Raw genomic sequence first — 12,939 nt, 5'->3', positions numbered from 1 at the left:
TATAAATACATGATATAATATATTACAATAGCTAAAATGTATGCATTTATATTCAGGTTTTGCTTGAAAGTAGTTAAGTGCCAATCAAGCTGTTGGTTCACCTTATTGACTATTTTCATAAACGCAGTTTATGTAACGCAAAACATTGAAGAGATTTAAACATAAAGTAAATCTAATTCACTAATTTTTTTAATGATAAATTAATTTTTATAAGATAAGGTTTTTATGCATAGCACAAAGGATAATAAATTATTATAAGCAATAATAATAATAAGCAATAAGCCGACGTGGCTCAGTGGTCCAGAGCGTCTGACCAGACATCAGAAGGTGCGGGTTCAATTCCCGTCGACGGCATTTATTTTTACTCGGGAGATATTTTCAATTTGTATTGATATTTCAGGCGACTAATTATTGCTTATAATAATTTATAATCTAATTCACGATACAGTTTCTCCTATTATTAATCGCCAATTATTCAACGTATCCTTTAAATTATTTATTTTACCATCGGTTCACCTGTACAAAATACACGTAAGCTGCCACAATAAATAATCACATTAGAGCATTTCGGCGCCTTTAATCTTTATTAATTATTTGGCAGTGCGTACCCCCTACTCCATCCACAGTCAACATGTACATTTCCCGGGGCTGGATAAACGTAATGTTTTCGGCTGGAAAATGACCACTTATAAGCGGGTATTTCATAATGGCGTTAGCGATGAATTCAGCGGGAAATTAACGGTCTAATTCAAATTTCAGGTGGTAATAATTATTGTTATCCAGGGAGTCAAATCCAGATCATTTCATTATTTTTACTGATTTATAGAAATCATCTAAATACTTGTGAATGCATGTTTTTATCTATTGGCAACCTTATTTCGATAAGCCTAGCAGTTCACAATGGAATACTGATGCCAAGCCTGCTGTATGACAGAGAGGCAAGAAACTAGGCAAAGAAGGTAGAAGAAGGTAGGAAGTAGGTAGGTCTGTGTAGCAAAACCTGTATGATCGTATTAAAAATTTTGAGATTCGAAAATTTTACAAGACTGTGATGTAAGCATAGTGGTTAGACGATAGGATAGATAATTTTACAAGACTGTGATGTAAGCATAGTGTTAGACGATAGGATAGATAATTTTACAAGACTGTGATGTAAGCATAGTGGTTATACGATAGGATAGATAATTTTACAAGACTGTGATGTAAGCATAGTGGTTAGACGATAGGGTAGATAATTTTACAAGACTGTGATGTAAGCATATTGGTTAGACGATAGGATAGATAATTTTACAAGACTGTGATGTAAGCATATTGGTTAGACGATAGGATAGATAATTTTACAAGACTGTGATGTAAGCATAGTGGTTAGACGATAGGATAGATAATTTTACAAGACTGCGATGTAAGCATAGTGGTTAGACGATAGGATCGATAATTTTACAAGACTGTGATGTAAGCATAGTGGTTAGACGATATGATAGATAATTTTACAAGACTGTGATGTAAGCATAGTGGTTAGACGATAGGATAGATAATTTTACAAGACTGCGATGTAAGCATATTGGTTAGACGATAGGATCGATAATTTTACAAGACTGTGATGTAAGCATAGTGGTTAGACGATATGATAGATAATTTTACAAGACTGTGATGTAAGCATAGTGGTTAGACGATAGGATAGATAATTTTACAAGACTGTGATGTAAGCATAGTGGTTAAACGATAGGATAGATAATTTTACAAGACTGTGATGTAAGCATAGTAGTTAGACGATAGGATAGATAATTTTACAAGACTGTGATGTAAGCATAGTGGTTAGACGATAGGATAGATAATTTTACAAGACTGTGATGTAAGCATAGTGTTTAGACGATAGGATAGATAATTTTACAAGACTGTGATGTAAGCATAGTGGTTAGACGATAGGATAGATAATTTTTAATACGATTATAAAATAAAGCAGGAATCTTAACGACGTTAATTAATATGGGGTATACAAAAATATATCCGCTCAAATTTGCCCTAGCACTAATTAGTCTTTCAACTGTGTTTGGGACCCACACTAAAATCGATGATTTTTTTACAACGATTGTAACTATTGTGTATGAAGGATTAGGCCAGAATCTCTTGCGCTAAATATCATTTTTAAAAAGACATTTTATTTGATATATGCACCTTTTATTTATATATTATTTTTCGACACGTCAATTTTTTTTTAAGGTCACCGAAGTCCTACTTAAGCGTGTAGAGCGGAACGAAGAAACGGGTATAAGGAAAATGGGTATGACGAAGAAGTTAGTGTTGGAAGAAATCTGGAACGCCCGAGGAAGACATCGGACGATCAAGTGGATAAAATACTTTAGTTGGGTCATGTCAAGAGTAAGAATAACAGAAGAGTATGTGTTGGAAGATAAAAATTTATTCATTAATGAAACAAGGATTGTGTACAGAGACAGAGTTGTGGGGCGGTCTATCCTGTCTGCCTACCACTGTCGACATGGCGTGATGGTTAGTTAGTTAGATAGTAAACATTTCGTTGCTATTTAAAGGATGATTACGAATTTGACCAGCATAGCTTATGCACACTGAGAAAACCCCAAATTGGAGGAATGTTTCAAATTAAATGTCAAAAAAGCAGAAAAAAATGAATGAGATCTGATCCGATAATTAGATGGAGAATATTTTCGATGACGCTTTGACAGCCATCAGCATCCCATGATGTTACCTATATGACAGGTGTAATATTCCATGGGGTTTCCTTAATATAACACTGGCGTAATGTGCTATGGAGTTTCCATGTAAGCGACATAATTCTATGTCACGGGTGATATTGCGGTTGGCTGCTAATATCCGAGGAAACAAACGTCAAATTTGTCTTTTTTGTCGAGAATTCTTTTTTATGAACGGTGTTAAAAGAAAGAATTTTTCTTAGTGTGTTTCTAGTATTGGTGTTTTTGTGACGTTTTTTTTTTGGATTTTGACAGCCGGGATTGTGTTTATTTATCACTGTGTAATTTTTTTCCACTCACGACATTTAATATTCTTCTTGTAAAAAATACTGCAAGAGTAAAATTATGAAATTGGGTAATACGTTTCAGACAGATTGGGAGATTATAAAAATTTCTTCATCCAATAGGTGAGGTTAGGTTGGGTTGGGTATTACAGTTTTGATATTATAGATATTATAATAAGAGAACAGCAATATTAATAGTATAAGCCACAAATTGGTGGCCAACAAAATGAAAATCTGGGGAAAGATGCAAGACGAAGTTTGGGGGTTGGGGGGTTAGAGCAGATTGTGCCTTTGACGCTTGAGAGACTAATATATAGGTACTTGGTTAATTTCTGCTTATTGTTACTTACCCGCGCAGACCCTTGAAAAATCACGGAATATTATATTTGCAGGATTTTTGAAGCTGAAAGCATTTATAAAAAAATGCCTTAAGTAAATCATCATGTTAGTATATTGCGCTTTCTTGAAAATAGATAAAGCGCTAGAAAAGTCACGAAATCTGTCTTTACTTATTAAGAAATGAACCACAACAAATTTATACCAAAGAAATACAAATTTCAAATAAAGAATTAAAACAATTTATTAATTATAGGTAGGTATTTATCGCTTCTGTGAATTCTTGACCCAACCAATTCCAATTTTTTAAAATGGCACTTAAATTCAAAACAAATCCGAGTTCCTTAAAACAGAGTTACAACCGAAATTATTAATCTTGATGATTGCAGTTTGCAACGCCAGCCCTTATAGTAAGACAAAAACAGAAACCTCAAAAGGTAATCTCTCTTTAAGAGTAGTAAATTTTACAAAAATACTCATCTACCATAAAATAACATTTGAAGACTTTTATTCTAGAAAATAGGAGGGTAGAGCGGAATGAGAATGATTAAAAACCTAACTGTTCACCGAAGATATGTTAATCTGTTTCATGTGAATAAAATAAAAACGCAATTAATATAATAAATTAAGACCGGCAAAATATATAGTAAAATGGCTGAAAAGTTCCAACAGTACCAAAACAAAACAAATTATTTTGAAATAGGCAATAAAACGGAGAACTTTGGGTGAAATTTTACAATTAATATAGGGCGTAAATTAAATCAAATACCGAGGCCTTAGGCGTAATATTGGATTCAAAACTAACTAACCTCATTTTCGAAAAAGTAAGGTCCAATGACTCCGCCGGACCATAAACCGCACCAAACAGTCACACGTTGAGGATAGAGAGGCTTTTCAACAATAACTCTTGGGTTTTCCGAGCCCCAGATGCGACAATTTTGCTTGTTGACGAAGCCACCGAGGCGGAAATGGGTCTCATCACTAAAGATGATTTGCATTTGATTCACTCAAGTGAATTTTAATAATTTAAATGCGTTGTTGAAGCGTGTATCGTTCCATTTTTATTAATGGCGTAGTTTCTACTTGTCAAGTGTTAAAAAATGACAGCTTCAAAAGTAACATCTACCGAAATAGCGGGCTATTCAAAATAACACCTCTTATTGGAAAACCCTGTACAACAGCAAATTGTGAATGTGTGCAAAAGAAGGTATCAAATAAGTATATGTTCTTATTTGATATATTATATTATTATCTAAACACCGCAGAGCTCATTTTAAAAGTGTAGTTACTCCATATTTGGATTAGGTACTGTTCTACGATATTATATTTAGCTAATAAAAGAAACCAGAAATTATTCAAAACATAGCTACGAGATGAATAGATACTAAGGAAAGGCAAATATGCTAAAATTAATCAAATGAGAAAAGAGCTAATTGGATTCCAAAAAAATAGCGACATAATATTATAAGGTGTTAATTTATAATTTTCTCTACTTTCTACAAATATAATATGGATGTATTAAATAAACTAGCTGTACCCCACCATGAGTTGCTGTGCTCAATCTGTCTGTGAATATAGAGAAACAATTGCGAGTGTTGCTTTTACGTCAAACAGATGTCGCAGTCTCTCAAAAAATATGTTTGTTCAACAGATGGCGCTGTTTTACAAAAAATATATGTTTTTACCTGTCACAGGTGACATCTATATAAATATATGACATCCATATTAAAACACACGCGTATTCGAATGGGATGTTGTGTCAAAATTTCAAAGCAATTTGAAGAACTTTCGGAGATTTAAGATTTTGATCAAACGAACGGTTACATTTTTATTTATATAGAAGATAATAGAGAAGATTGTGATACATGAAGATAGACCGCATATGAGAAATGCGACGCTCCTTATATTCTACGTGTTCATAGATGGCGGTAATTATTATTATTATTTTTTAAATTTAATACATGTTACATTGTTTTGAAATTTACATAAAGTAAATATAATGAATCACCATACTAGGCGGTTGCCTGTTTCATGGTGACCAATTGAGTGTAATTACTTTGTATGAAATATGAAATCTAGTGTAAACATATGAAATTAGTAACTATAGATGAAGCTAAAATTTTGGAAAAATTGTAATAAAAAGTAGAAGATAGAAATTAGAAAGGAGAAAGAAGTAAATTAGCATTAGATTTTAAAAATGTACATAATTATATATATAATTTTTAATATGTGTGCATGCAAGCACACATGTGTATATAGCAGCAGACATAGGTACCTATATACATAAAACAACACATGTATACATACACCCATATGACGCATCTTCACGCATATAAACAATATATACACCTCTATCTGAGTACTTGGAATAGGCTACTAACACTATAACAATCACACATCAAAAAATCCCCGAGCGCTTTCCTGAAACTGTCGTATTTGGCTATTGATTTTATTTCTAACGTTAAATCAGGGCTGTCCAAACCACGGCCCGCGGGCCGCATGCGGCCCGCGGTTTAGATTATTGCGGCCCATTGAACCTTTTTTTAACCGACTTCAAAAAAAAGTCCGGTTCGGTTACACCGACTACAAAGAGGTCTGTAGGTGTACCCACTGCATATAATAATACTTTATTAACACGCTTTTATACTAACTTCACTTGTATGTTTGTTTGCTTGCTTGCTTGCTTGTTTGCTTGCTTGTATGTAACTCTCCTGCTGCCTTCCTCGGCCGTTTCTCAGGCTCCCTCTCCGGAATAAAAGTTACCTGTTAGAACCATAGTCGGTAATAAAGAAACTACCATTAAATAAATATAGTTTAAAGAAACTAAAAAAACACGCTTTTGTAGCATACGAAACTAAAAAGTGAAAAAATAAATATAGTTTAAAAAAACTAAAAAACACGCTTTTAAATAATATCGAACTAAAAACTTCAAAATAATTTTTAAAATAAGCTTAAAGCAATAATGAATGAAAAATGATAGTATTATTGTGAAAAAGCGTCGGGCGCACGATATACGAAAAATATGGCACAAAGCGCCTAAAATTACAACAATACTCTTTTGACAGTACAAACATATTTTGATCTACTCCTGTCAAAATTAAACATTTAAACTAATTACAGTGAATTATTACACATAAATATTATCGAATATTAACAAGCAGCACTTATTTACTAACATAGCAGTATTTAGCATTGGAAGAACTTGTGTACTGTGTCAACAAAAGCAAAAATAAATCATCGACTCCCAACAGTGATAAGCAGTGAATAGTGAATTTTTAAACGTTTCACAATGGATGTGCAAAATTTCATCTCCAAAGCAGAAATAGCTGTCAATGCCTTAAATAAAGTACTTTTTGATCCGGCCAACAAATTTAACAAGGATCAAATCTCTAAAATTTCCCCAATTGCATGTGAAATTTTAAGTGCCATAAGTACCATGTCTTCAGCTGTAGCATCCAAAACTGCTAATTTAGAAGGTGAACTGCGCATACAAGGATATTAGAGCAACTTTAATATTTGCGAGGCAATTTCGGAAATGAATGAACAACAAGTGCGATCTAAAAATATTATTATTTGCAATGTGCCCGAAAGCATTAAAGCGACAGAATCTGGCAGGATCTTGGATGACCAGGCAGCTGTCACCAGTATAATCGGTGTAATCGACAATTCAGCAAATGAAAATATTTCTAAATTTTATAGGGTTGGAAAATTATTAAATGACAAGCCTAGACCAATAAAAATAGAACTACAAAATTCAACACAATCCAGAAATATTCTAAGCAAACGAAGTCTTCTCAAGAACAATGTCAGAATTTACCCCGACTCAACACCGGCGCAACAAAAATTTCTGAGCGATCTGAGGGTTCAGCTGGAAAAAAGGAAAGAAAATGGTGAAGATGTCACCATAAAATACATTAACTCCACCCCCCGAATCGTGCCGAATCGACCAAAAAACTAGGAAGTTACAAAAATATTCAAGAAATCCCACCTAACCGAACCAGAACCATAAAAATCTATTATCAAAACATCCGCGGACTGCGTTCAAAACTCGATGACCTACAAGCAGCTCTACCTTCTCATCATCATGACATCATTATACTTACGGAAACCTGGCTAAACTCGGAAATCAAATCGACTGAACTCGGTCTTACTAACTACAAAGTATTTCGTTGCGACAGAAACGTCAGATCAAGTTCCAAGTCAAGAGGTGGAGGAGTTTTAATTGCAATAAAACAGAAGTTGTCAGCAAGAAAATTAACCACGAAACACAATAACATCGAACATATTTTTGTGCAAATAACGACTCCTCTCGAGAAAATTATATTTGGAACGGCCTATCTACCACCACTTTCTGACCCTCAGTCATATAGAAACCACTGTCAAGACATCGAAACAATTTCATCAAAATATCCTGACTCGAAAATTGTTATTCTTGGGGATTATAACTTACCAAACTTAATATGGAAAGCAAATAACTGTGGTCTCATCATAAACGAAAGTGAAAACGTTCGTGCACGTGAAATTTTGGACATGGTAAACTTTCTAAACTTTCATCAACATAATTTTATATATAACAGTAACAATCGCTTATTAGACTTAGCTTTAAAATGCTAAAATGTCTGTTGAACTCTCAAATGATCCACTTCTACCTATAGATAATCATCATCCTCCCCTATACATTAAATTAAATATGATATGTGATAATGAAAGGAAACCTTCACAAAGCGTCCTAAACTTTAAACGAGCCGACTTCGACTCAATTAACTCCTATTTCTCAAATACAGACTGGTCTTTTTTATCCGATGAAAGCGTTGATGAATCGTTAGATAAACTTTATTTATATTTTTCTAATACTATTGAATCCTATGTACCTTTTTACACACCAAGAAGCTATACCTACCCGGTTTGGTTTTCATCAGAGCTTACAGCCTCTCTTCAGCAAAAAAAGAGTCAACACAAAAAATTCAAACAAAGTAAATCCATAAATGATTATATAATCTTTAGCGAAACTAGGAAAAAATGTAAAGATCTTTCCAAACAATGTTACAAAATGTACATAACCTCTGTCGAGGACACTGTCTTTAAATCCAAAAACCTTTGGAAATTTCTTAAAAAAATGAACAATGAAAACACAGACTACCCGCCAATAATGCATATGAATGGAATCAGTGCAAACAATACACAGGATATTGTAAACCTTTTTTCGGACTTCTTCAAAAATGTATATGATGAAGACACTCCAGATGATAAAATACCCGAATACAAATTTAATATGACCACAAACTTAACAAACTGCCAAATCACACAAAAGTGTTGCGAACAAAAATTACTTTCCTTAGACACTGACAAATCCGCTGGCCCAGACAACATTCCACCAATATTCCTCAAAACATGCTCTAATACATTATCTAAACCACTTACATTACTATTTAACCGTCTCTTGTCCCTTGGACATTTTCCAGACCGCTGGAAATCTAGCTTCATTACACCGATCTACAAAAAAGGAGACGATACTGACATAGCTAATTATCGCCCCATTTGTATACAGTCAGTACTGCCAAAGCTTTTTGAATCATTGGTCCTTGATGAAATCTATCCCAAATTAATTAATCAAAAACAGCACGGTTTTATCAAAGGAAGATCCACCGCAACTAACTTAACGGTATTTCAAAACTTCATTATACAATCATTTGCAGAAAATAAACAAGTCGACTGTATATATACAGACTTTTCGAAGGCATTCGACAAAGTATCCCATAAACTACTAATCCAAAAACTATTTGCTCTAGGAATAAGGGATAACATGCTAAAATGGTTTAGTAGCTATTTGTCAAATCGTAAACTGTTCGTTAAAATAAAATCTTGGATGTCGAAAGCTTTCCGGGCTACCAGTGGCCTACCGCAAGGTAGTCACCTTGGCCCGGTTTTGTTCCTCATTTTCATCAATGATATAACCAATTACTTCAACGATGTCGAGGTATTGCTCTTTGAAGATGACGTCAAACTATACAAGAAAATAACTGATATAAATCATTGCCATATACTACAGTCAAATATTAGTAAGTTTAGAGATTGGTGCGTTCAAAATAATTTATTTTTAAATGTAGTAAAGTGCAAAACCTTGACTTTCTTCAGAAACAAAAATCCTGTTTTATTCGAATATTCCATCAATAACATAGCTTTAGAAAGAGTCACGGAAATGAGAGATCTTGGAATTATTTTGGATGAAAAACTAAGTTTCACCAATCATATCCATCAAATTGTGAACAAAGGTATGAAAATACTAGGCTTCGTATTAAGAACAACTAAAAACTTTAATTCTTTGCAAGCCATTAAACTATTATACGTATCTCTAGTAAGAAGTCTAATTGAATATAACTCAGTAGTTTGGTCTCCATCTTATAAAATTCACATTAACAACATTGAGCGAATACACAAAAAATTTCTACGTTTTATAAATTTTAAATTAAATATCCCTGTCGAAGACTTAAAATACAATTTCTTACTGAATACTCTAAAAATACATACATTAGAAGATAGACGTAAAATAAACGATTTAACGTTCTTATTCAAAATACTTAACTCTAAATTCGACTGTTGTGAACTCCTGCAACTTATAAACATACATACACCCACAGTAACAACACGACAAAATACAATATTCTACAGCAGCACACATAAGCGTAACTACATTGCCCACTCTCCGATACAACGACTTCACACCATGGGAAATCATTACTTGGGTGATGTTGACATATTCAATACCAACTTGGCAAGTTTTGTGGATCATTTAAAACATTTATTTCAACAATACTCCTAAACACATCATGTAAACCAACAAATAGCTGTAATTTTCTGTTTTTGTTTCTTGTGTTTGTATGACTTGTTGCATAGCTTTTATCAAATGTAATTTTATTCTTATTTTTTATGTTTGAAAGTATTTGTCAAATTAAAATTATACTACCAACCATGTAAAAGCCCTCTGGGCGTTAAATAAATAAATAAAATAAATTATCTCATCAAACGGTGGCGCGACGAATAGAGGACATGGGTAATTATATTACAAAAAAAATATGTGATTACTTTGTAGATTGCAAATACTATTCAATTTGTTTGGATGAAAGTACCGACCAGACCGATGTCAGTCAATTAATAATCTTACGTTACGTTATACGTTGCATTTCCAAAGATTTTACAATCACGGAAGAAATGCTGGATTTAATACCATTTCATGGAACAACTAAAGGCAGTGATATATTTGAAGCGGTTAACAAAACTATAGTAGAATATGGAGGATTTCGTAAGTGTTCTTGTATTGTGACCGATGGGGCAAAAGCTATGACCGGGACAGTGACAGGATTCGCGGGACTTCTAACACAAAATGGCATTGATTGCCCGTTGTTGCATTGTATTATACATCAGGAAGCCTTGTGTGGAAAATCTTTGCGTCAAATGAATGCTATGAAAGTTGTTATAAGGATAACCAATTTGATTAGAGGTGGAAACAGGGCATTGACACATAGAAAATTTAGAGACTTTTTAAGTGAAATCGATGCAAACTATGGAGATTTACTATTGCATTCGGAAATCAGATGGCTAAGTGCTGGCCAGTGCTTGCAACGCTTTTTCGCCTTAAGAAAAGAAATACCTTTATTTCTAAAAAATGAGATATCATCTGACACTTCTGAACTACAAGATAAAATGCGAGATCTTCAGTTTCTGGCTGATCTTGCGTTTTTAACTGATATGACGCAACACTTGAATGAATTAAATTTAAAATTGCAAGGTAAAAACCTCAATATAGCCAACATGTACGGAAATGTGAATGGATTCAGAAGTAAACTGAAATTGTTCAAAACGTCTCTACAACAAAATGATTTTTCTTTTTTTTCAAGTTGTAAAGAACATTATTTAGAGATGAAAAATTTTGAAGAATGTAATATTTTGGACCACCTCAAATACATGGACGAAATAATCGTCGAATTTGAGCGGCGTTTTGCAGATTTTAAAAAAATTGAGAGTGATATAGCTCTCTTTACTCATCCATTAACGATCGCAGTTGCGAGTGTGAAGATTGATTATCAATTGGAACTGTGTGATCTGCAATCAGACCCCTTTTACAAGGGCAGAACAGAAACAGGAATTGATTTTTTTAAGCTCCTCGCTGAACGTTTCCCGAAACTGACGAATTTCGGGCAAAAAATGGGCTCGATGATGGGCAGTACCTACCTTTGTGAAAGTGCATATTCAACAATGAAGTTTATTAAATCGAAATACAGGTCTTCATTGACAGATACTTCACTTAAACATGCACTGCGCCTAGCTACCACTAGTATTGAGGTTGATGTTGACAGAATTGTAAAAGACAAATTAATGAAAAAGTAGATAATAAAATAACGATATTACGTATTATTACCAGTATTTTATTTTTATAAATATTTTGCGGCCCACCAATGTATTTAGTCTTTTTTATTGGCCCTGGGTCCCATCTAGTTTGGACACCCCTGCGTTAAATTATTGAATATTTTTGGAGCAAGAAAGTTAAATTAATTTATTTTAATTATTTAAAAGTTATTTTAATTTTATTAAATTACGATTTTCGCATTTGCTTCACGATACTAAGACAAATTATTTGCAATTTAAATATGAATAAATAGTTTTGTTCGATTAAAAACTCAATTCTTTCGAGAAAGGCATACAAATACAATATCGTGTCGATGATTCAATACAATATTGTATTTGTATGCCTTTTTCGAAAGAATTGATTATTTTACAGACGAAACTATTTATTCATATTCATATTGCGTTTGTATGGGCCCAAACAAATCATTTGTTTTAATATTGTAAAGCAATACCTTCCAAAAAAATTATTTTAATTAAATAAATTAATTAACGTCATCTATGAACATGTAGAATATAACGATATTCGCGATTAACATTGTGAGATGCCTGAAAAATGAATGTATTTAAAATAAGTTGTCATGCTTATTGTAAAAATATAATTTTATGAAGAATTAAATGTAACCATGTGTATTAGTTATATAAACTAACTCAAAAACCAAAAAAAATATAAAAACATTTTTATATCAAAGATTACGAAATTCTGAAATATGTGTTAAGGTTAAACGCAACGCTCGTTGTATTCTACGTGTTCACGGATGGCGTTAATTAATTAATTTTGTTTAAATACACTTTTGCAAGGTATTGCTTTACAATATTAAGACAAATCATTTGTTTGCGCCCGTATATACATAATATGAATATGAATCAATAGTTTTGTTCGTTTAAAGACTTAATTCTTTCGAGAAAGGCACACAAATACAATATTTTACCGATGATTCAATCCAATACTGTATTTGTATGCCTTTCTCGATAGAATTGAGTTTTTATATGGACAAAACTATTTATTCATATTCATATTGCGTATATGAGGGCGCAAACAAATAATTTGTCTTAATATTGTAAAGCAATACCTTGCAAAAGCGTATTTAAACAAATTTAATTAATTAACGCCATCTGTGAACACGTAGAATACAACGAGCGTTGCGTTTAACCTTAAAAAGTCAAATATATTACAGATATTTACAAAA

The 12,939-nt window shown here is 32.9% G+C and overlaps 1 non-coding gene across 1 annotated transcript; it reads left to right on the top strand.

Moving 5' to 3' along the window:
- Window positions 1-281: 281 nt before the first annotated feature.
- On the top strand, window positions 282-354 carry TRNAS-AGA (transfer RNA serine (anticodon AGA)). The gene has a single exon. It is a non-coding gene; the product is annotated as a tRNA-Ser (tRNA).
- Window positions 355-12,939: the final 12,585 nt, after the last annotated feature.

Source organism: Hesperophylax consimilis, chromosome 15 (genome assembly GCF_061612785.1).
Source record: "Hesperophylax consimilis isolate HC1 chromosome 15, BYU_Hcon_1.0, whole genome shotgun sequence".
In the NCBI taxonomy this organism is placed as follows: domain Eukaryota; kingdom Metazoa; phylum Arthropoda; class Insecta; order Trichoptera; family Limnephilidae; genus Hesperophylax; species Hesperophylax consimilis.
Note: the sequence above shows the minus strand (reverse complement) of the source record. Positions and strands in the feature narration are given on the sequence as shown.